The 25657-nt window shown below is 43.4% G+C and overlaps 1 protein-coding gene across 1 annotated transcript in view; it reads right to left on the minus strand.

Moving 5' to 3' along the window:
- Positions 1–24433, minus strand: part of MKLN1 (muskelin 1) — a 372917-nt gene extending 348484 nt beyond the window's left edge. The window contains exon 1 of the mRNA XM_027075496.2: positions 24262–24433. The gene's annotated coding sequence lies outside the window, so the exon portion shown is untranslated. The remainder of the gene's footprint in view (positions 1–24261) is intronic.
- Positions 24434–25657: the final 1224 nt, after the last annotated feature.

Here is a 25657-nt window from a genome sequence, read left to right on the forward strand (position 1 = left end):
CTGTGCGGACAGCTCGGAGCCTGGAGCCTGTTTCAGATTCTGTGTCTCCCTCTGTCTCTCTGACCCTCCCCCGTTCATGCTCTGTCTCTCTCGGTCTCAAAAGTAAATAAACGTTAAACAAAAAAATTAAATAAACGTTTTTAAAAATTAAAACAAAAAGAGGAGCAAGCCTCTTTGAGGTGGAGGGTGTTGCAGATGTGCATTTTTGAGGTGACAGAAATGACCGTGTGTGCTGAGCAGCTGAGCACTGAAAATTAGTTCAGCATAGCTGAGACAGAGTGGTCAGAGACGACACTGGAAAGGTAAGCGGGTCCCAGTCGCTCAGAATTGTACAAGCTATGTCATAGAGGAGGCGGAATCTACTAAAATGTGTGATTGCTTGATCGTTGGAATTTTGAAGGGGGAAGGTCAAGACTGCTGCTCAGATGTTTGGCTTGAACAACAGGATGGACAGTGATGTCAGTCACTGGGACAGCAAAACGGAAACACAAAATAGAGGAGCTGTGGAGGAGAAGGGGAGAGTCCAGACGGGGTCATGTTTGGTTTGTGATGCCCGGAGAACACTGGCAGGGTAGCAGCAGGTAGTTTGATCTAGAGGTCTGAAGATACAGGTGTGGGAATCACCAGTACCTGACAGGCCACAACAGAATCCACACGGATGAAAGAGTTACCCTGAGTGAGCACCGGGGAAGAGAAAAGACCCAAGAGAGCGCCCAGAGGAATAACAACCTTAAAGAATGGGCAGAGAAAGGAGCCCCGGGGTGGAGGCCTTTGGTGGCCGGGGTGGGGGTTGGGGAGGGGGAGTGAGTAAGAAGGTGAAATCAGAGGGAGGAGAAGGCAACAAGAATGTGAGGTATCACGGAGGACAAAGGAGAAACACATGTCGAGTAGGTTGTGGTCAACAAAGGCAAATCCTGTCAAGAGATCAAGAAAATGTTGAGAAGCAGTCATGGGGTGAGCACCAAGAAGGTACTTGAGCAGGTGCCGGGCAAGAGCAGCGTCAGTGGAGGCGGAAGCCAGGTCATAGTGAGTTGAGGAACAAGTGGAGCCAATGAATGTAGACAACTATTTCGAGATGTTTGCCTTCGAGGGGCACCTGGGTGGCTCATTAGGTTGATCGTCTGACTTCGGCTCAGGTCATGATCTTGCGGGTTCGTGGGTTCGGGCCCCGCGTCGGGCTCTGTGCCGACCGCTCGGAGCCTGGAGCCTGCTTCAGGTTCTGTGTCTCCCTCTCTCTCTGCCCCTTTCCTGCTCGTACGCTGTCTCTCTGTCTCCCTCTCAACAATAAATAAGCATTAAAAACAATTTTTTTTTTAAAGTTTGCCTTAGAAATGGAACACATAATCCCTAGATCTTCTTCCCAAAGGTGAGGAAAGAGGGCCACCACAAAGTCTTCCTCACTGCCTGTAGCCACCTGTAGCTGAGCTGACTGTATGGCAACGATCTTGGTAGGCATGGCCAGTGTGCGAGACTGTGGTCCTACAACCAGCACTGGCTGTGGCTAAAACTGTAGAGTTAACCAAGTCTGCCTTCTGTGCTCTGCACCCAGCTCTTCCTCTGCACCCCAACCTTTCACTAGGCCTGGAAGGCCCACATGGTCTTGCCGGCCCCCGGCCCACTGTGCTGTGCTATGTAAACTGACCTCTCTGAGCAGCAACCCCCCCAGGTAAAAGTCTGGTCAGATACCGTTGCTATATCATCATCATTGTTCACCTGCTGCTATAGCTCCTGGATTGGGACCAGTCAGAGGGAGAAGAGAGAGATTTGGTCACCTTGGAATCTGGAGCAGGCAGCTGGCCCCACAGCTGGCCAGACAGCTCTCCAAGCAGGGGGCCTCTCTGAGAACAAAATCCAGAAGCCAAAATAAATGGTTCAGGTGGAAAACAGATGACCACCACTAGAAACAACGCTGAAGGTCGGTCCTAGGGAATGAAGGTGAGCCAATACATAATGGATGAACACTGTAAGGGGTTTGGACATGAGGGGAGGGGCAGGGGGCAGTCCAAGATCAAAGACGAAGAATCAGAAATGGGCCGAAGCTGTTCTGCACACACAGAGGCCAGGCACCGTTATGCTGGACAGTCTATCCCACTAGCTCTGTTATCCTTCATCTTCCCGGTGTGTTCTTTCAGTGACTTGAACGGAAGTTCCCGACGTTCACAGTTCCCCAAATCTTATTTCCACAACCCCTCTCCTTCCGTCATAAGCCTGTATTGCAAGAGGAAGATAGAAAAAGCTCTGGCCTGGGTGGTGCTAATGGGGAGCACAGAGGCACTGGCAGTAATAACCTGAGAAGGTTGTAGTTAATAGCACTCCCCGAAACTCAGAACCAGGTGTTGACGCAAAGGCCTGAGAAGGTTCATTTAGGCCCTTAAATCAGTAACAAAACTAGTTGCATGGCTTAATTAGTTGAAGCATTGTTTCCAAATTGCAACTGTTCCAGGATGTCCATCTTCTGTAAAATGCACGAGGTGACTGAACGGCAAGCCTTAACTGTCTTCAGTTTGTGATTGCAGCCCAGAGAGGTGATAGAGAGCGGTGATGAGCATCACAGATAAAGACAATATTTTTGCCTTGCTCACCGACTGGCTATGCTGAGTTTTCAGCTAAAGATTTTTTTTTTTTTTCATTTCACTTGAGTCAATAATCATTTACCCACTGGATATTGCTTAAAGCCTAGTTTTCATCTAATTCTCGTTTAACGATATTGAAAAGGAAAAACTAAATAATAATACCTCATTTGTGTCGAGTGCATGTCTTTCAGAGAAGACATCTTAACCCATTTTATCCTATCTAATTTACAATAACAACACTTTTATAATGTAAATATGAGTAAGGGCTATTATTCTACAAAGTATGCACGAAAGAAACTAAAGCATGTTTGGATAAAATGATGGGTTCAATGTACCTTCCATTTTAGAGGTGTAACAGCTGGTTTGTTTTCTTTCTCTTTCTCTTTCTTTCTCTTTCTTTCTTTCTTTCTTTTTTCTTTCTTTCTTTCTTTCTTTCTTTCTTTCTTTCTTTCTCTTTTCTTTCTTTCCATTTTCTTTCTTTCTTTTCTTTTCTTTCTTTCTACAATGAAGCCATGCTTCAGATAAACATGTTTATTAAGGTATACCTTGCCCTCACATTTTAAGATGAAAAACACCTTGATTAAAAAAAATAACAAACACCAGGGGCGCCAGGGTGGCTCAGTCGGTTGGGCGTCCGACTTCGGCTCAGGTCATGATCTCGCGGCCCGTGAGTTCGAGCCCCGTGTCGGGCTCTGTGCTGACAGCTCAGAGCCTGGAGCCCGCTTCGGATTCTGTGCCTCGCTCCCTCTCTGACCCTCCCCCGTTCATGCTCTGTCTCTCTCTGTCTCAAAAGTAAATAAACGTTAAAAAAAAATAACAAACACCAAAATGTTCAGGTGTCCTACAGATCAAATCTCTCTCTCAAATCTAGATCGAAACCAATCAATTCTTTACTACCCAACTCTGACTTCAATCAGCATGGTTCTCACCAACTTGTGCGACACATATTACTAGTCGATTGTACTAGCTCTTCCTTATGTGCATTATGCTGTAATGATCTTCCCGTCTCAGCTGGATTTGGCACATACCTTCACATGCACAAATTCTGCATATATGTGAAGTCACTGACATTTTTATGCTTGTATTAGCCACCTTTTGGGGGATCACATTTTTCTGATCTTTTTTATGCATCCATTCACTCGTTCTCTCATTAATGCTCTCAAGCCTTCATACATCCATTCAAAACAGTGGTCATGTGCCCAAAACGTACAAGCGCTATTCTAGATGCACAGAATGAAAATAGGAAGAAGACAAAATTGCTGACTTCAGGAGACTCAGAGCCCAGTGAGGGAGCCAGAGGAGTAAACAACTGTAGTTCAGTGTGATAGGTGTGGTGATGGAATGACAGATGAGAATGGTCTGGGGAGCACAGAGAAGGAATCGGTCTGTGTGTGAGAGGATGAGGAAGGCTTCTGAGAGAAGGTGCTCCTAGATCTCAGCATGTCAGGAAGAAGGGATTGGGGTATTCCAGGTAGAAGGCACAGAACGCACAAAAGTAAAGACAAACAGGAGCACTTTACGCATCTGGCAAACTATGGGGAACAAGGTAGGACAGGAAGTTCCTCAGATATTCTGTGGTGAGTTCTATGTCACAATCCAAGCCCTGGACTTCACCATAGACAATTCTTTAAAGGAAAATATATGGCCCCTAGGGTTGTTTGTCCTTAGTCATGTAAGTGAAACCACATTCTACATGGGATCTATACCAAAGTGCCTTTTAAGACACTGAGTAACGTCACGACATCAAAGCTCGGGTCTGGTCTACCCAAAGTCTGTAGTCTCCATACTTCCTTACGATTATACTCCAGGGGGTGGCAGGTAAGAGCAGCCTACTTCTTCCTCAAATATCAGTGGTCACATAGCCCATTCCATTAGTATTTCAGTATAAGAAATTTCTATAGAAATATTCCCAAATACAGCATTTTCTAATGTACTGTGTTGGAGGGGTCAGGTTTTTCCTGTTCATCTCTTCCCAATCATTCAGATGTGGTACTGCCCAGCCTCCAAAGGAGTGAGAACCAACTTTACAGGCTTCTTACAGCAACCCCACACACTAGCAAGAGGCATTTGGAAAGAGTCTCTGAATATACACCTAGGGTCTGCAAGGACAGCTCTTCCCTGAAGCCTCTGAGGAGTCCTGCATAAAGGTCCTTATGAACTGGGTCAGCAGTAGATAAAATGTGATCACTACAGAACTCACACAGAACCTTCCCTAAAATAACCCTACTGCTCGGTTAGTCCTACTCTGAATTCCCTTGTCACTTAAGAAAAGCTTTGCATCATGAAATCGCATCCTTGTTTCTATTTGGAAACTTTTCAGAGACTCTAAGTTCAAAATAACTCCTCTATTTTGGTTCCCGACCAATTATGGAATCCCCTCTAAGACATCATTTCTTCATTCATCCAACACGTCACCCATTCAACAAACATCTACTTCCTCGTTTCTGGCTATCTCTTGAAGCCAGTTCAATAAGCCTTCTGTTCCCCATTACTCCACTGAAAACACACACGTGAAGGTCACAATGACCTCTATGTTGTCCAATTTAAGGGTCAATTGTCCGTCCTCACCTTACTTTCCTCTCAGCAGCTTCTTGGCACTGATGATCACTCCCTTGTTGAAACATTTTCTTTACTTGGCTTCATACCCACACTGGCTTTCCTCCTACCTTATTGTGTATTCCTTCTCATTCTCTTTCACTGGGTCCTTCCTCATTTCTGAATGCTGGAAGCCCCCTTGGGCTTGGTTCTCTACAATTACCCAGCCAGTCCATTGCTTTATTTTATTTTATTTTAGATTTTATTTTTAAGTGATCTCCACACCCAACGTGGGGCTCTAACTCACAACCCCGAGATCAGGAGTCTCATGCTTCACTGAGTCAGCCAGGCACCCCCAGTCCCTTGTTTTAAATACCATATTGTGGGGCGCCTGGGTGGCTCAGTCAGTTGAGTGCCTGACTCTTGATTTCGGCTCAGGTTATAATCTCACGGTTTGTGGGATCGAGCCCGAAGTCAGGCTCTGCGCTGCGTGGGATTCTCTCTCTCTCTCTCTCTCTCTCTGTCCCTCTGCCCTTCTCCTGCTGACTTTCTCTGTTGCTCTCTCAAAATAAATAAATTTTAAAAACTTAAAAAAAAAATAAATATCATGTCTTGTGCCCTGATGTCTGACTTGCAAGTTAAAAAGTGTTTTGTTTGTTTGTTTCTTTGTTTTTTCTAGAGATGCTAAAGTTTGGGTTAGGCACTGAAGGAGGAGATGAGTTGGTCCTGTCCAGGGGAGAGGAGAGGTATTTTCCCTATGGGAGTAGGATGAAAAGGGGTACAAAGTTGTGAAAAGGCAAACTGTGTTCAGAGAAAAGAGGGAAGTCTGGTGTGAGTTGAAAGTGACTATCATTAGGTAGGTTGTAGCCATATCAAGAAGAACCTTGATTTACAGGTAAGGAATTTGGACTTTATGCTGAAGACAATAAATAATTATCAGAGGTTCTTAAATAGGGTAGAGATGTGATCATTCATATTAAAAAATAAATAAGACTTTAGCTGGCAAGATGAAGGCCACACTAGAAGAAGGGGAGCCTGGAGCCTGGAAAGCCAATTAGAAGGCCCCTGTAATAGTCTAAGAAAGGGATTAAGGTCTGAATCACCATAGCAGCAGTGGAATGAAAAGTAGTGACAAATCCAAGGGAGATTTAGAAGTAGCGTTGAGGACATGGTTATTGATTACATAGGAGTTTGGGAGCAGGGGAGAGAGACCAAGGTTGAAGTGTAATGACAGTAACTAAGCTAAGAGGGGGAAGGAGAGCAAGCGTGGTGGGGGTCATGAGTAGCATATTAGATTTACAGTAACGGTGGGTTACCAGTGGCGAAATGCAAAGGTCTGCAGATCAGGAAAGAGGTTTAGACTGAGTGTGTAGGTTCAGAAAGCAGTGCCCAATGGTAGCTAAGTCCTCAGAATGGATGGGATATCCTGGGGTGGGGGGGTGCATGGGGAAAAGAATGCCAAAGGAAAGTATGCAGACAGTTGCCAGGGGAGGAGGGGGCTGAGGAGGAACAGAAAGGGAGCTTGCGTATGGGATGGAGGAGGTCCACAAGCAACGGGGGGAGAGCCCTTCCGAGAGGAAATAACCAAGAGTTCTCCCTGGGGTAGGATGACTGATACCATTATATTTGGTGATTAGATCTCACGAGCACATATTCTAGAGAATTAGAAGTCAGGCTGGAATGGATAGAGTGAAGACTCCTCTTTGAAGTTGGCTGGGAGGGAAGCAGGTAATGGCTGGGAAAAGGGTGGAGTTGGGCAAGGTATAGGGATTTCTTTTTACGGGACGGTCGTCTTTATTACAAAACGTTGCCAGCCGGCTCCCACCCACATATTACTACCCCACAAGGCAAACTTGTTGAGTTTTTGAGCAACTGAACATTCCATAGAGTTCAGTACATATATGGAGTGCCTGCTGTGTCTAAAGCACTGCACTTGGCATTTTAGTGCCTAAAAACATATGCAAGATATGGTCATGTTTTAATTTTTATTAACTGGCCCAAATCTGCCTCCTTCCAGCCACAGCTCCCTTCTGGAGCCACACACAGTATAAGAAGCATCTCTTCCTCTCATCGAGGGTGGTTTTCAGCTACCTTCTGGGTATTCTCATTGAACTTTTGTGAAATAATCCAGTCTTTACGTATGCATACTTGCATAGGTGTATGTATGTATTTTGTTACCAGCTAGCAGCTCTACTCTAGACCTCCATTGCTGTCTGTCCTTTTCAAAATGTGTCTCCCAGCGGGGCACCTGAGTGGCTCAGTCGGTTAAGCGTCCGACTTCAGCTCAGGTCATGATCTCACGGTTTGTGAGTTCGAGCCCCGCGTTGGGCTCTGTGCTGACAGCTCGGAGCCTGGAGCCTGCTTCCGATTCTGTGTCTCCTCTCTCTGCCCCTCCCCCACCTCTGCTCTGTCTCTCTCTGTCTATCAAAAATAAATAAATGTAATAAAAAAGCCTTAAAATGTGGCTCCCAGAATGAATCTCAATTTCTCTTATCTGGTATAAGCAGTGTACAAACCAGCTGGAACATTCTTGCACCTTCCCAGGACATGGGTTTTCTGTTAATGCCATCTGAGACTGTATCAGTATTCTGATAGTACCAATACTTACTCATAGTACTTCACAATCAACCCACATCCTGAGATCTTTTGCACCTGAAATGTTAATAAAATAGGTCTCATAATTCTTGTATTTATACAGTTGACTTTTTAAAGCCAATTGCAGAAGTTTGTTTCCCACTAAATACTATATTTTTCCATTTTGTGTGTTTATATATATATATGTATCTATCTATCTATCTATCTATATGTTAACGTTTCTTTATTTTTGAGAGAGAGACAGACAGACAGTGCGAGTGGGAGAGGGGCAGAGAGAGAGATGGAAACACAGAATCCAAAGCAGGCTCCAGGCTCTGAGCTGTCAGCACAGAGTCCGATGTGGGACTCGAGCTCATAAACAGTGAGATCATGACCTGAGCCAAAGTTGGACGCTTAACTGACTGAGCCACTCAGGCGCCCCTTACGCTTTGTTTTTATTAGCCAGTAATAAAAAGAGCAAGGGCTTAGGAGTCAGGCAGGTGTAAATTTGAATTCTGGTTTTGTTAGGTAGCTCAGTGACCTTGGTCATGTCATGCTCGCTCTGGCTCAACTTATCAGTGAAAATAGGGATAATCATAACTACATTGCAAAGTGGTTCTTTGCAAGAAGAGGCTTACAAGAGGCAGTACAGTACCTAATATATCACGAGGGCTCCATAAACATTGGTTTTCTCACCTTCTTTCTCTTCCATTTTCTCAGCTTTGTGTTCTTAGCAGAACTATGCCTTTTAAGTTGTAACTCAAGACTAAGAAATCTTCCTTTTATTTTGTTTAATTATTTATTTTTTTGTTTGTTTTTATTATTTGTTTGTTTGTTTTTAAGTAGCTTCATGCCCAGCACAAAGTCCAATGTGGGGCTTGAACTCATGACCCTGAGATCAAGACATGAGCTGAGATCAAAAGTCAAATGTTCAACTAACTGGATGGGGGAGCCATCCAGCTACCCCATAGTTATCTTATTTTTTTAAATTCAATCTTCCTCTTAAAAGAAAAAAGTAAGTTGAGCAGAACAGGGAGGAGCCCAGGACCAAAAGAATACTTTAGTCTAACAGTGGGGCATGAGGGCGCTGAGACCAGACTTTCTGTGACCGAATCCCAGCTCCACTACTGACTTGTTGTCTAATCAGAAGCATATTCATTAACCATCCTGAGCTTTGTTTTCCTCATCTGTAAAATGGGGATGATGGCAGGGCTTGTGTTTCTGGGTGTTGGGGAAGATCAACTGAGATGGTAGATGGAAAGTACTTTTGCACAGAACTTGCACATGCTAAGTGGTAGAGTTCTCATTACCCACTTAGAAACCTCCAGGTAAATAATGTATTTAAACTCTTAAGTGAAATGACTGTGTTAAATGGTTTGCATATGTTAGTTTCTTATACACAATGCCAAATTGCTGAACCAATTTGAACCAACAGAATGCTTGAACCAATTTTCATGCCCAATATTGTATGATGGTGCTTATTTCCCTGTATCTTTAGCCACTCAACGTACCATTTTAAAGTTCTCGACAATTTGCTAGTCGTAAAGACATCTGGTTTTACCTTGATCAGTGTCTCTCTAATTATTAGTGAGATTGGACTGCTTTCCTTTTATTTTTTTTTAAGTTTATTTATTTTGAGAGAGAGAGAGTACACGCGTGCATGTGCGTGAGTGGGGTGAGGGGCAGAGAGAGGGAGAAAGAGAATCCCAAGCAGGCTCCTAGCTGTCAGCACAGAGCCTGATGTGGGGCTTGATCTCACAAACTTTGAGACCATGACCTGAGCTGAAATCAAGAGTCAGATGCTTAACCCACTGAGCCACCCAGGTGCCCCTGGACTGTTTTCATTTTAATTGACCAACTGAATTTTTTTTTTTTTTTGCCTTTTCATGTTCTTTACCCATTTTTTTTCGAGAGGTAGTCTTCTTATAAGTTTGCAAGAGCACTTTATATATTAAGGATACTACTCTTTGTCATGTATATATTTATATATATATTTATATATATTATATATATATAAATATATATTTTATATATATGTTTATATATATTTTATATATGTTTATATATATGTTTATATATATGTTTATATATATATTTATATATATATTTGTCATATATAATTGCAAAGTTCTAGAATCTCTCATTTATCTGTTAATTTTGTTTGTGGTACTGTTGTATCTACATAAATGTTGTTGTAAGTAGTCAAATCTATAAATATCTTTCTTTTATAAACTATAAGCCTTTACTTCTTTGCCCATGAAGGCCTTTAACATGTTAAGACCAAGATGTGCTTATACCACATCTTTTCAACACTATTAACTTCTTTTATATGGCCATTTTTCACATTTAACGTTTTAACCCATCTGAAATGCATTCCATTCCTTCTTAGTCATGTTTATTCATTCTTTTGAATAAAAAAAATGCTTTGGTTTCAAGAAACAGCAAATTTAACTCAAATTGGCTTAAACAAAAAAAAAATATTTATTGGCTTAAACAAAAAAAATATTTATTGGCTCCTGTAAGTGAAAAATTCAAAGGCTTCAGGGTCATGATTCCCATGTGGTTTACACAATGTGGAGAGTACCTGAACACTCCCTTTCATTTATGTGCTTTAATCCCTGGTGATAGCTCCATTCTCAACAGACCCTCCCCTTGAGGCTCCAAGATGGTGGACAAGAACTCCCAGAGTTAAAGTCTCACGCATCCAACTCCTGAAGAAAATTATCTTCGTTCTGGCATTTCCAGCACGAATCCTGACCTTCTCTTTCAGTGGACCGACTTAGGTCACATACCCATACCTGAAGTAGTCACTGTGGCCAAGAAAATGAAATTCATTGATTGGCTTAGTCTGGAACACATGCTCTACCTCCCCGAGATAAAGGGAGAGTCAGCTTTCCCAGGGCTACATGGATGTCCCAAAGGAAGCAGCAGCTGGGAAAGGGGAATGCATTTGAGAAGGAAAGTAAGGTAAGGACTATATTTTTGAATATCAAGATTATTGTTTTTAATAGGCAATGAGAAATTCTTGGGGCACCTGGGTGGCTTAGTCGGTTAATGCCGCCGACTCTTGGTTTTGGCTCAGGTCATGGTCTCACGGTTTGTGGGTTCGAGCCCTGCATCGGGCTCCACGAGGACAGTGCAGAGCCTGCTTGGGATTCTTTCTCTCTCTCTCTACCTACCCCTCTCTCTCTGTCTTCCCCTGCTTGTGCTCTCTCTCAAAATAAATTAATTAAAAATTTTTAAAAAAGAAAATGAGAAATTCTCTGCCATTTAAAAACTCATTTGTTGGGGCGCCTGGGTGGCTCAGTCGGTTAAGCGTCTGACTTCAGCTCAGGTCACGATCTCGTGGTCTGTGAGTTCGAGCCCCCCGTCGGGCTCTGGGCTGATGGCTCAGAGCCTGGAGCCTGCTTCCGATTCTGTGTCTCCCTCTCTCTCTGCCCCTACCCCGTTCATGCTCTGTCTCTCTCTGTCTCAAAAATAAATAAACATTAAAAAAAATTAAAAAAAAAACTCATTTGTTTCATCACTATTAATATGGTAGACACTAAGAATTAAAAATCATGAAAAAACATGGTCCCTTCCTCAAGTGCTAAACTCTTTACATTCAAGCTGCATAGGGACCATCTGGGTACATCACACTTTGTAAAGGTCTAATCATGTATGGTTGGAACAATTTCCTTCATGGCCAAATGATCTATAGGTTCTATGAAATTCTTCTTTAATATGGATTCCATAGACCGGGTGGAAATAGACCACATCCTCCACTCTCCCCTGTATTTATTCTGGTAAAACCATTGTTTTATGGTCATTTTGTTCTCTGGTTATTCATTTGCACTATTCTTTGCCTTTTTTTTTTTTTTAAATTCAGGGTTTTATTGATATCACTTTGCAATGTCTTTTCCTAGTTTGAGACCCCAGATCTATATCTTGCTCTAAACATTTTCTATGTTGGACCCTGGAGCACCGAGGCTCTACGCTGATCACAGCAGTGATTCAGAATGTAAGACACAGCAGTGCCCACAACTGTGAGCCAGGCACAGTTCAAAATGTCCTGCCCAAGACAAGCCGTCCTCCATCCCACCCCATGGATGGGATTCGTGCTCTTATAAGAAAAGACACAAAAGAGATGATCTCTCTCTTTCTATGTGTTGTACAGATACACAAGAAGATGGTTATCTGCAAACTAGGGAATGCCTCTTACCAGACACCAGAGCTGCTGGTGCCTTGATCTTGGACTTCTTACCTCCAGAACTGTGAGAAATAAATGTTTTTTTGTTTAAGTCACCCAGGCTATGGTATTTATTATGGCAGCTCGAGCTAAGACGTCATCCCTTCCCCCTCTGTGACATGCCTATAAATTGACTAAGCCTCTGTGGGCCAGCAATAGCTCTTTTTACTCCTTCTTAGATGTTTTGACCATGGTTTTCCTCTCTTGTCTCAGTCCCGTCTCTAATATTTTCGACACTTCTTTTCTACATTAGTGCTTATCAGCCCTCCTCCGCTCCCCTCCATAGGGCGAAACACTTTTGAATGGGGCGTCTAAACTGCTTTCTGATCTCTCCTACCTTTGGCGGCCACCGGCAGCATCGCCCCAGCCAGGACACAAAGTGGACCCTTCATCTGCTGAGCGTGATTGATCCCAGCAGAGCTACGTGAACAAACCGCCATTTTAGAAATTCTATTCTCGGGCACCTGGGTGGCTCGGTGGGTTAAGTTGGTATCAGTTCAGGTCATGATCTTGCGGTTCTGAGATCAAGCCCCATGTCAAGCTCCGTGCTGAATGCCGAGTGCAGAGACTGCTTGGGATTCTCTCTCTCCCTCTTTCTGCCCCTACCCTGTGTGCATGCATGCCCTCTGTCTCTCTCTCTCTCTCTCTCTCTGAAATAAATAAATAACCATTAAAAAAAAAAAAGAAATTTGAAGACCAATTTATTGGCTGATGTACCACCGTTTAATTACTGTTTTTAGAACCCTCCTCCAAAACACTACCACATTAAACATATATACTGAAGATAAATTCTGCTGCTTCAAATATAAAAGATGTGAGAGGAGAAAGTTTGTACCTTATAATCTAGGAAATGCTGTAGTTGAATGACTGTGTTTTTCAAATATCAGTATTAGATGGTCTTCCGCATTCAACAGCACTATCCTGTCTTCATATTATTCTTACTATAAACATAAGCAAAAAACAAACAAAAACCCATTAACTGTCTTCAGTACTATTTCCAGATCCTAGTTGTCTCTGGACATTAGCTCTCTTGCATTCTCTTCACAGACCTGAGCCCTTCCTTGGAACAAGGCCCTACTCCTGCTTTCTGTACGTGTCCTTTAAACATATGAGCTTATCGGAACACTTCTGGAGCAGCCACATTGATCGTATTTATTTGTCACTTATTTTTTAAATAAATTGTATTTACTTTGAGAGCGAGAGAGGGAGAGTGCAAATGGGGGAGGGGCAGAGACAGAGGGAGAGAGAGGATACCGAACAGGCTCAGTGCTGCCAGCGTTGAGCCCGATGTGGGGCTCTGTCCCACCAACTGTGAGGTCACGCGTGACCTGAGCCGAAATCAAGAGTCGGGCACTTAACAGACTCGGCCCACGTTGATCTTTCTCACATGCTCCCTTTCCTTCATTGAAATCACCTGTTGTATAAAAATTTAAATTTCTTTTTAAAAAATTTTTTAATGTTTGTTTTTGAGAGAGAGAGAGAGAGAGAGCGCGCGCGCGCGCAAGAGCAAGCATGAGTGGGGGAGGGGCAGAGAGCGAGGGAGACACAGAATCCCAAGCAGGCTCCAGGCTCTGGGCTGTCAGCACAGAGCCTGACGCGGGGCTCGAACTCATGAATCGTGAGATCATGACCTGAAGTCAGACACTTAACCAACTGAACCACCCAGACGCCACGAAATTTAAATTGCAAGTCATTTTACTCCTCTTTCACCTTCTTTCCTAGTTCCTGGCCAGACCGAGCCTTGTGCCTATCTTTTCTCTTAACTTGCTCAAGTCTTCTTTGTGTCAGGTTAGCAAGTGCAGAATTGCCTTCGCTGGCTATTACAAGTTCAAGGATGCTGTGGTCACTTATTTTAAGTTGCATGTCACTTCTACTTCACCAACGCATTCTTCTTAGGTGGTGAGAATTAAGCATAGAATGGTACCTCTTCTAAGTAATTTAGATTTAAGTCATGCCAACTTTATTTGATACTCTTTTCACCAGAATGAGCTTGTCAGTGGATGTTGAAGTCCTTCATTACCCCTGTATCATGCCCCTCTGCCAATAAGTGTGTCATTTGTATTGGGAAAGCATTATTAATGTTGCCATAACAGGATCGCAAGGCTTGACAACGCACGGCCAGTGGAGAGAGAGTATAAGCCAAGACTGGGGTGGGGAGTACTCCCCGGGGCATGGGCTGCGAATACAGAAGCTGGCTTGGATTAGGGCAGCTAGGCTCCTCAAGCCTGGTGTCTCTTACCAAGGTAAAGTTCAAGAAGCTATTAATACTAGGCAGTCCAGCATGAAGGGCAAGGCCAATGTGTACCATAGTTTAAGGAGATCACAAGCAGGGGTGTGGGCATCTCTAGGGAAGAGATACACTAATAATGTCAGTGTCGTGGTAAAGAAGGGCAGGATTCAGGAAGGGGTCCCAAATCTACAGGAAGACCGGGATGCAAGGCAAAATGACCAGAGACTGAAGGTGTGGAGGTCAAGGTGGAAGCCCCCAAATGGATAAACGCAGGAATGGAAGGCAGGATAGGAGCAATCTACAGCTGTGTCTGACTGAGGCTCACAGCTGACCAGACTGGAAGAAAGCACGATGCTGGGGCTGATACGGGTGACACGCTTTGTTCCCAGTCAGAATGGTGTTTAAGTATCGGGAGATCAGGGAGCTAGACCCCCCTCTAAGGTGGAGCTCCTTAGACAATCCAGCACTGGTCACCAGGAAAGGCAAAGACAACCGGCCAGGTGCTTTACTGTATGCTCCAGTGACAATGTCACTTCTGCTTTTATTTTCACCCAAATCTTCTCTACCAGGCATTAACCCTCAGGCTTGTGGGTTTCTATTTGTGTTCAGAAGTTTTTAACTCACAAGGTTACTCTGCTTTGCCTCCGATTGTGTGCTTCTTTCGAGCAAATTGTATAGCTTCATGTTGGTGGAATACAACTACAGCTACTATTTACTGATTATTTACCACCTACCAGGTACCACACTAGCTGATTTACATACACGAGTTTATTTAATCCCCACGACATCCTTGAAAGGTAGGTATTACTATCTCTCTCCTAAAAAAGAGGAAACTGAGGCTTATATGGTTTCTGTAATCAGCCCAAGGTCACACATCTGGGACACAAAGGGGCTTGGATTTAAACTTAGTTTTGTCTAACGACGTGTCTATGTGTTGCTAAAGTGGCTACATTTGTCCCACGATACATCCAAACAATTCTCATTGACACCTATTAGCTACTAGATTTTTCATCTTCCTAAGTATCTACCCATCTACCTGATCCATCTATCTTCTTTTATGTCAAATTCCGTAACGCTCCGTACTGCACTATGTAAGAAGCAGATCATTAATAAGTACTTACTGAATGAATTAATGCAGTTTAAAAACATGATTAGAACTACCATGTCCTCTCTTGTTTAGGTATTCAGAGTCAAGTAGCAAGACTTCATCAGTTTGCTTTACCAAAATACCACATCCGTACACATTTGTTCATTACAAGGAAGAGGAGGGGCAAAGTCTTAAATCAATACTGAACTAGGGAGACATATGTTATTCCCAAAGAAATCAGACGTGGGCAAATGTGTTTGTATGTTCAAATAAATTTGAGACGTTAAAATAAAGGGGTATACAAAAAACGGATTATCGTCTTCAGAAGTCTGAATCTGAAAATCTTGCTTGTGACATGATTTTCATATTTCTCCAAATCCAAGGTTGCCAGACTACTGTCCCTAAGCCAAATCCAGCACACCCCTTGTTTTTGTGTAGCCTGTGAGCTACGAATGGTTTTCCCGGTTTTAAGTAGCTGAGAAAGACTTTTTAAAAAGATGATATTTTGTAACACGTGACAATTATATGAAATGCAAACCTCAGGGTCCACAAATAAAGTTTAATTGGAATACAGCCATCCTCGTTCACTTACGTATTGTCTGTGACTGGTTTCACACTACAGTCGCAGACTTGAGTAGTTGGGACAGAGACTGTATGGCCCACAAAGCCTAAAAGATTTCCCATCTGGCCCTTTACAGAAAAAGTTTGCTAACCCTTGGTCTAACTGAATAATACAGGATGTCATAACATTTTAAATATTGTTTAAACTACACCTATTATTTCAGTTTCTAACTCAAGGACACTAGACTGAAAGGTGATGACATCTCTTTTGCTATGTAGAAGGTTTCCATGTTCTCAGGATAAGGTCAATCTCCTTTGGTAGCCCTACAGCCTCTCTTGACAACGGTAGCACCTTTCTGTAGGAATGGTAACAGACCGAGAAGCTGGTGGTTTCTCTAAGAGGTGATATATCTCTTCCTGCTAAAAGTCATTTTTCTCTTTGATGGAAAACTGGGGCTGGGTATCCTCGTGAGTGGTTACAGTGTGTTACAGAACTGTAGTGGCACCGAAATGGATTCTCCAGACTCCATCAACTGATTCAAGGTGGTATGATGGGGTCAGATAGACGAGGAAAAGCAAATTGCTCTTTTTGTCATCACCCAGGACCTAAATAAAGACAAAAATGACTCAGAATGACCAGACACAGGTGAATATTACTTATCAGAATGTTTTTAGGAGGCACTTAACATCACAACAACATGGCACTCTGAGAGCTCAATCGATGTGATGGCTCAAGAGCAAAACCAAGGGAAGAGAACTTCCTTATTTTTTCTGAGATCAAGTTTGGTTTGCAGTAATGTTTGAGGGAATATGTCTTATTTATTTAATTTTTGAGACCCAAGGGTACATTCTATTATTTTTCCGTATCTCTCTGCCTTTTTCTCTCTCTTCCTGTAACCTTGTCTCTCTCTTTTTTCAATGTAACAAAAGTTTATTGGTCATTTATTATGTGTGAGGCACAGGACAAGGATTTATGAGAGAAACAAGGGAGAGTGAACTTTCTGGACCTTTTGGCAGCATTTAATATGAGTTGATCCCCCTTAACATATTATTCTCTTAGTTTCTTTGGTCCCATAGTCTCCTGGTTTTATTTTTCTGGTTTCTGATTTTCAATCTCTATTGCCATCTCTTTCTTTGTGTCCAATCTTTAAATGACCAGAATTTAGTCCTGGGTCTATTTTTTTAAATTCTATCTACCACCCTTAGTCAGTCTTCTCCCCAATTTATAAATCCAACCCTAGCAGCTCTCCTGAGCTTTGGACCCATATCACAAGTCTGCAGTAGACATCTGTACTCACGCAGAACTTTGGTCTTCCCCTATAATTTTGTTACCACACCAAGATTCTTGTGTTTCCTTTCTATCTTGGAAAATGACACCTCTGCTCATGCACCAGATCTTGGAAAGACACTACCTCCCTCCCCACAACCCCCCCCCCCGCCATTTCCTTTCAATCATCAAATTCTTTAAAATAACTCTCGACTCTGGTCATTTTTCTTCCTGTGAATGTTGCCACTATAGTCTGAGAAACCATCATGTCTCACATGAATCTGAAATAATATATCCCCAGCTGGTCTCTCCACATCTGCTCTTGTCCTGCTGTATTTTATCTTCTCACAGATAATGCCTTTCAGGCAAAAAAAAATACATACATCATATATATACATATATATATGATCTTTTGACATCAGTCTACCTAGAACTACCTCACAATTTTTAACAGCTACCTACCACTCACTTATATACTGTACCATGATTTACTTAACCACTTTTCTCTCTTACTTATTTATCTATTTATTTATTTGAGGGAGAGAGAGAGAGAGAGAGAGAGAGCAGGGGAAGGGGGTAAGGGGCAGAGGAAGAGGAAGAGCATGGAACCCGACATGGGGCTCAATCCCATGACCCTGAGATCATGATATGAGCTGAAATCAAGAGTTGGATGTTCGACCAACTGAGCCACCCAGGAGCCCCTCCTTAACCGCTTCTCTGTCGATGGACATGTAAGCAATTTCCAGTCTTTAACTATGGTAATTAATGCTCCAGTGAAGATCCTACAAGAGATATCCTTCAAGGTATGTGTGAGTACAAGGTATGTATGTGGACAAATACAGAAAAGTGGAATATCTAGGTCAAAGGCTTTGTACATTTAAGAATTTGATAAATACTGCCAGGTGGCTCTCCACAGACATGGTACTAACTTTTATTCCTACTGACCGTGTAAACGAGTGCCTGCTTCCAATCCTGGCCAAGTATACTATTAAACATTTTGATTTGTGTCAGCCTGATATGTAAAAAATACACCTCACTGCAGTTATAATTTGCATACCTCTTGTTAAGGGAGAACATTCCTTGATTTGTCATCCTTTTACCCAGTTTTCCAACATCCAGAGATATTTTCTTATTGATTGATAGGAGTGCTTTGAGTTCTTCTTAAATAATCTGATTTCTACGTTCTTTCAGGTATCCTAGTGTTTTTTAAAAGCCACACTTCAGCCAATAATAAGTAATTGGTGGAGTATAAGGTCCATTATGGGGAGCGCATATGAAGAGCTCACGTGTAGAGGTCATGAATTGATTTGCAGAAGTCCTGACTTCCTGAAAATAGCTGGACAAGACAGTCTTACATGCATACCTGTTTTACTTCATTTAATTTTACTAACAGCCCTGTGAGGCACGTGTTATTATAAACCACAAAGTGACGTTCAGAGACTGTGAATGTCCAGGATCACACAGCTAGAAAGCTGTCGACTTCTGGAATCTTAAAAGCAGAGTAACCCATCATCACTGGTGGGTCATTCCTCAACCACACGAGGCTCGGATCCTTGATGCCTTTAATTTCTAATAATTATCGATCCTCTCTTTCTCTTTCTACAAACATCCTATGAACATTTCTGAGTGCCTATGAAATGCCAGGAAGCTGCACGGGCATTACATTTCAAAGGGGTTATCAGCTATAAGCAAAAACAAAGAAACAAACAAATAAACAAAAACCCCAATGGTGATAAAGTTTTGCCCCTACGAAATAAATACAAAGGATGATTGGGAAGGTGGACAGAGAAGGATACTCTCATCAGGGTGGTCAGGCAGGGCCTCTTTGAGGAGGTGGTATTTAAACAGATTGGAACGGCCAAAAGAGTGTTCGAGGAAAAGGAGTAGAAAACAGGTCATCGCGACTGAAGTCAGGGGCAGTGGTGGGAGACGAGATTGAAGAGGGAGTCTGGGATGCTGCCTAAGGCTTTGCAGGCCAGCAAAGGAGTCTGGACTAGATTCCAAGTGCAATCAGAAGACACGGAAGGATTCTAAGACGAGAAGTGATATGACATGACTTATGTCACTTTAGCTGTGAGGAACAGGGATAAGAGTAGAAGCAGGAAAACCAATGAGGATGCTATTATACGAGACCGGAAGATGACGTTTGACAGGTGGTGACAGTGGAGGTAGAATGAGACTGATTTTGGAAATGTTTTGGAGGCAGAGTTGACCCACATTCTTCACGGACTGGATATGAGAACTGAGGAAAAGAGAAGAACCACAAGTAGCTACATGTTTTTTTGGCTTGAGGAACGGGTGCACGGTGATGACATTTAGTTTGGAGGAGAAGGCTGCAAGAATGAAGAATTCAGTATCACTGTATTATTTCCTTATTTCCTTATGCAGCCTCTACCTCACAGACCACGATTTCACTCTTTTTTTAAATTTTAAATTAATTTTTAAAATTTACGTCCAAGTTAGTTAGCATATGATGCAACAATGATTTCGGGAGTGGATTCCTTAGTGCCCCTTCCCCGTTTAGCCCATCCCCCCTTTCACAGCCCCTCCCGTAACCCTCTGTTTGTTCTCCATATTTAAGAGTCTCTTCTGTTTTGTCCCCCTCCCTGTTTTTATATTATTTTTGCTTCCCTTCCTTTATGTTCATCTGTTTCGTACCATGATTTCACTCTTTTCCCAATACCTTTATTTTCCTTCTCTACTTGCCCTGGCCTCTTTCTTATCCCAAACAGCCACTTCTACCTATTTCCTCTACCCCCATCCTCTCCTCAATCCCATGCAATCTGTTGCTATCCCCCCTCTATCCCAATAAATTCCTTCTTGCCAAACACAATGACCTCCTTGTTCTGAAATCCAAGTCCTCATTTTTCTTGACCTTTCTCTAGCGTTTAATACTGTTGACATGTCCTCCCTTGGGTTCTCTGAAATGACTTGCTTCTGGTCCTTCTAACCTTTACGGATGTTCTTCCCCTGTATCTTTGTTTCCTTACTTTTTCTTTGCCTCACCGTTGAAATGCTGGCATTTTCTTAGGGTTCCGGAGTAGGTCCTCTTTTCCTCTTACTCTGTACCTTTTCTTTTGGGGGTTTTATCTACTTCCATGAGCTATCACTTATTCTGATGTCCCCAGTGTAGCTCTCTCTCCTGGGTTCTAGACTCTCCTGTTCAATTACATAATAGCTTCACTTTGATATCTTGTGGACATTTCAAACGCAACATGTTTAAAATCAAACTACTTACCTTCCCTCCTCCACTTAGTGTTTGTTCTTCCTGAAGTCTCCATCTTAGCAAATGGTACCATGATCCTCCCATTTACCTAAGCCATAAATCTCCTATTCCTTGATCTTGCAAATATAATCAATAATAAAATTCAGTTGGTTCTATGTCTTTGATAGTCCTCGAATCCTTCCCTTCTCTCCATTTCCATTCTCGCCCCCTATATTTTGATGTTTCTCATTTCTTTCCTGTGATACTAAAACAACCGCCTAAGTAGTCTCTCTGCTCACGGTGTTAATCACACTAATAAATTCTCCAAACTGGAGAATTTCTAAAGTGGACAATCTTGATCCCCTCAGCGTGCTCCTTGATCTCCTCAATGTCTCTCCATGGGCCTTGGGATAAGTTGAAACCTCTTAGGAAGAAATAAAAGACTTTTCCCAGTACAAGACCTTGCTGATCTTTCTGGGTATGTCCTTTAGAACCTCTGCCAAGCATTCATACAATGCATTTACTGAGAATCTACTATTTGCTGGGCACTGCCTTTCACCTTCAACTCTCTGTGCACAACTTTAAAAAAAAATTTTTTTTAATGTTTATGTATTTTTGAGAGAGAGAGAGTGAGAGAGACAGAGTGTGAGTAAGGGAGCGGCAGAGAGAGAGGGAGACACAGAATTGGAAGCAGGCTCCAGGCTCTGAGCTGTCAGCACAGAGCCCCACACAGGGCTCGAACTCAAAAACCAGGAGATCATGACCTGATCTGAAGTTATTGCCTAACCGACTGAGTCACCCAGGCACCCCAACAACTTTTACCAGGACTCTACACAGAGTACGTTCTCTGCCTGGAAAACATTTCTCTTTAACTTGCCCACTTGTCTGGATACTTCTGTTTATCCTTCCAAACTCGCTTCCAAACTCATCTTCTCTGGTAAGTTCTGTCAGGGTTAGGTACCCCTCTAATAAGCACCCTGTTGATGTTATCTCACTGTTGTGTGATCAACCGTGTCCTCATCTGTCTCCTTGTTACACTATAAGCCCTTTATTTATTTATTTATTAAAAAAAAATTTTTTTTCAACGTTTTTTTAAATTTATTTTTGGGACAGAGAGAAACAGAGCATGAACGGGGGAGGGGCAGAGAGAGAGGGCGACACAGAATCGGAAACAGGCTCCAGGCTCGGAGCCATCAGCCCAGAGCCCGACGCGGGGCTCGAACCCACGGACCGCGAGATCCTGACCTGGCTGAAGTCGGACGCTTAACCGACTGCGCCACCCAGACGCCCCTATAAGTCCTTTAGAACAGGCTGTGCTCTTCATCTTTGTATTCCCAGTGCTTAACACAGTACCTGGCGCACAGCAGGCACGCAATCATGAATGAATTAAAGCGGCAGAGCTAGGTTTCAGAGTCAGGTCTTTTCTCTGTGGCACAAATCTCACCCTTCTTCTTGCTACATCTTCAATCTGAAAAATTTGAAAACCTGGGAAAGGTGTATTTTTTCCTATCATTAATTAAAATATAGACAAATAGATTATTAGCGCCATGAGGATTCAGTTGACTATTTCTTGTTTAGCTCTTCCTCATCACTCCACGGTTTTGTTCATCAAAGTACTTGGGTTAACTAAATCCAAAATGACCAAAAGGTCTTTCCATACACTTTTATATCCTTTCTACCTCTTATCCTGTTGCTTCTACAACACCATCAAGGAAGAAGAGAGTAAGTACATCGGGAGTAAGGTTGGTTTTATTTTGGTTGTCTGGTAACTGACACTAAAAAATAATGTATCAACAGCAAATCACATCCCATTGTCCCTTCCCCCAAGGTCTCTATGGATGGGCGTTCAAGTTCCAGTGTTAAAATTTAACATTGCAAAATCCAGCTAAAATTGAAATTTTTATGTAGTGACTTCAATATAATCACAGAACTTTGCAAACGGAAGGAAGCTTAGACATCTTTAGTCTAGCACTTTCATTAAGCTTCTGTGAGGAAACCAATGCTAGGAGACCTAGAATGGCTTGCCCAAGGTCAGCCAGTCTAAAGGAGGGGTAGGGGCAAATTTCCTGACTTCCAGTTGCCTGATATTTCCTCTAAGCACCCTTTTATTTTCCATCTAAACAAATCATCCACACCAGAACCCACCTATTCACACAGTGTGTATTTTTGTGATATCGCCTTTGTAGTATTCTTGTCATAAAAAGGAAGGGCCTTAAAAAAGAATTCCCCCGTCTTGTCCAGGGGGAATTGGTAAAAGAGACAATTAGTACAGAAAGTAACGGGTTCCTATTTTGCAGGGTAGCCCTGTAATCACACTCTGTTCTCTGAGCGCCCCAATGCTAACCCAACCTTATTTGTGCTCCCAGGGCCCGGATTCCATTCAATTTCATGCCTTATTTAGTCTAAATGATCTCCCCAGCTTCCATGTGTATTTTTTGAGCTTCATTTTAGAAATATCATACTTAAATCTACTCTCTACTTGAGTCTGTTTTAGTTCTAATGCCGAGGAATGAGGATTCTGGGTAAAGGAAATAAAGGTGATAGATTTTTGTAAGCCTTTCATCTCAAGAATGGTTTTCTCAAATGGCAACTGGCAGTCTAATTTTTTCCTCAAATGATGACGTTTTCCATGGGAATTAGAATTTAATTGGGAGAATTTGTTTTCACAGACAGCAGAGATTTCTTTCCAAGAGTTTTCAGTTTGATAATGTTTTACCAGCGAATGCACGGAGACCAAATATAAACCAGTTCTGAGAAACAGGAAGTGAACCTGACTGGTCTAGTCTGCATGTCCCTGGCAGTGACGCAAATACAGAAATCAAATTAGGAAAACAAGATATGTGGGTGTGAGGCAATCGATAATAGTCCAGGATGCTACAACGCAAGGAAGAACGCCTTTAACCGAATGCCACTCATTTTAATAACACCCTGAGAAGTTTGATTTCCACTGAACATGCTAGGGGTTCGGAGCAGAATGAGCTTGGGTTCCCTAGCAACAGCATGTGCTTTTGAGACCGTCATTAGCCTTTCAGTTAATCCCGCCAACCCCTTACTTCTAAATGTATGACTGACATTAAAAAAAAAAAAAAGAAAGAAAAGAAAGAAAGAAATGGTATTTCAGAAAGTGCTTTGAAATTTCCAGGAGCAAAATGGAAAGGAATTGGAAAAAAAAAAAAAAAGTTGTCCTGAGAATTGTATCAGGTAAAAGATGTTCGTCGGTGCCCAGCCTTTCCCCACATTCACTGCTCTCAGTTCTGTTTCTGAATCTCCTGTTGGAGGGGAAATGGTTGAGAGTTTAGGGCAGTCCCCTCATGCAACATCAGTCCCAGTCTGAAAGTGGGGTGAGTAGTGGGGTGGCAGTGTGTGTGGGGCGGAGGCTGGGGGGTGGGTAAGTGGGATGGGAGGGAATAAAACACAGAGGTTTCTTTCCCCATTTTATGCAGATTACATTATCCTGGTCGAAGGAGCTTGGGGAAGGAGGGTGGTGAGGGGGAATGAAGCTATTTTTCCTATTGATTGTTTAATTGCACCAGAGGCTGTTTGTCAGAGGCCCCTGGCCAAGAGCATTATTTTGGTGGCTAAAGTGAGGCCGGGCAGGTTTCCATCCCCTTCCTTAGTTTTAAGCAAGACAACCCTTAAAGCGCAGCCGGGCTATAGGAAATATGGTGTATGCTGACTTCTGCTACTCAGATGTACCCTAAAGCGCCAAGCCTGATGGGACGGTGGTTTTCAAACCCTGAATCATTGCTCTAGCTCTGTCCTGGGTTCGGGATGCACAACTCCTCTTTGTAGCCTGGGTCAACTGCGGGGCGTTATTAGAATGGTAATTATTGCTGCGTTTGGCTGGTCATCCTTATTATGGCCTGGGTCCTTTTCGACTGGACACTGGGCTCCTTCAGTTTGGCCGGGTGACTCCTAGTTCTCCCCGCCTCCCCACCGAACCCCCCCCCCCTCCCTGCGCGCTCCCTTCCCAAGGCGACCACCTGCGCCGCCCCACTTACCATCTGCCCCGCGGGGAGGGCCCCTCGGGGTAGCGGTGCCCTCCCTGCTCCCGGGCGGCTCTGGGGGAGCTCGATGTTTGCCTCCAGCCCTCCGCTACCGGAGAGATCAGGTTCCTCCCCTCCTCCCCCTCCGGCTCCGGCCGCCGCCGCCGCCGCCTCCTTCTTGCATGACACAGCAGAACCGCAGCTGCTGCAGCAAGTCCCAACCATCCGCCCAGGAAGCGCCGCAACCGGGACTCGGGAGGGGCAGAGGGGGGCGAGGCTGGGGCCACCGCCGAGGGGGATTCTTGCCCCCACTTTGCACCACACACTTGTTTCCCAACCCAGGGGCATGGGAACAAAATCAGGCTAAAGCCGACAAGGCCGAGCCGTTGAGGAGTGCTGGGGTTTGGCGTCAGAAGGGATGGGACCAGAGAGAAGGGTGCGAAGGAGACCCCAGTAGGGGCAGGACATTGCAGGGAAGGAAGAGGCCGAGAAGTCAAGGGCCAGGCTGTGAAGGAGAATAAAGGAGGTCAAAGAGAGGTAAGGAGGGAGAGTTGTTGAGAAGGGAGACGGAGCTGGGGGGGGGGGGGTGGTGGAGAGCTGCAGGGGAGGGAGGACCGGGAGGGAGTACTGGGGGAGGCCTGAGCTAAGTACCCAGGCAGCATGAGGGCTGAACTGGGAGGCAAGGGCACAAAAGGGGAAAGGGATGTTGGATTTAGGCATTACATAGGAAGGTAAAAATTGGGGGACATATTATGGCATTAGAAGGGATGTTGTGGAGATCATTCATCATGGCTGATGAGGTAAACTGATGAGGTGGAAAGAGAGAGAGAGTCGAGGCAAAGCCAAAAGAACGGGTGATCTTACATCCCACCCTTTAGTTTCCTGAGAAGTTTTTCGTAATTCCGCCAGTACAAACAGGGAGTTTTCCTTATAAATGGAACAGCATGAACTAAAGCATAGAAGTAGCTGTTTAGCTCAGATTTACAGCACAGGATTTCCATGGTCCACAAAAACTTTAAGGCAGAGATTTGGGATTTAAGGCATAAGCGCATAAAGGGGTGGTGATTCAGTAATCCCGAGGGCACTCGAAACTGATGTTACAGTTTCCACACAGCACTGGATTTGAATAAGTATTTCAGAGTGTTTGTTAAATGCTTCAGTTAAATGCACTGGAAAGGATGACAAAATTATTGGCTGCAACTATCCTAAAAATGCACCTGCTCTTTTTCTTTCTCTCTATACTCACGTACACACACATACGTACACACACACACACACACACACACACACGTGTAATTTCGAGGGTCTAGCATGTACAGTATGATTAAGGGAAACATATGTTTTTCTGATGATTTTATTTCCTACCGAAACACACGCTACTAGCATTTTACAGCAAACCAGCTGCTTCTCA

The sequence above is a fragment of the Acinonyx jubatus genome, chromosome A2 (assembly GCF_027475565.1).
Source record: "Acinonyx jubatus isolate Ajub_Pintada_27869175 chromosome A2, VMU_Ajub_asm_v1.0, whole genome shotgun sequence".
Lineage (NCBI taxonomy): Eukaryota > Metazoa > Chordata > Mammalia > Carnivora > Felidae > Acinonyx > Acinonyx jubatus.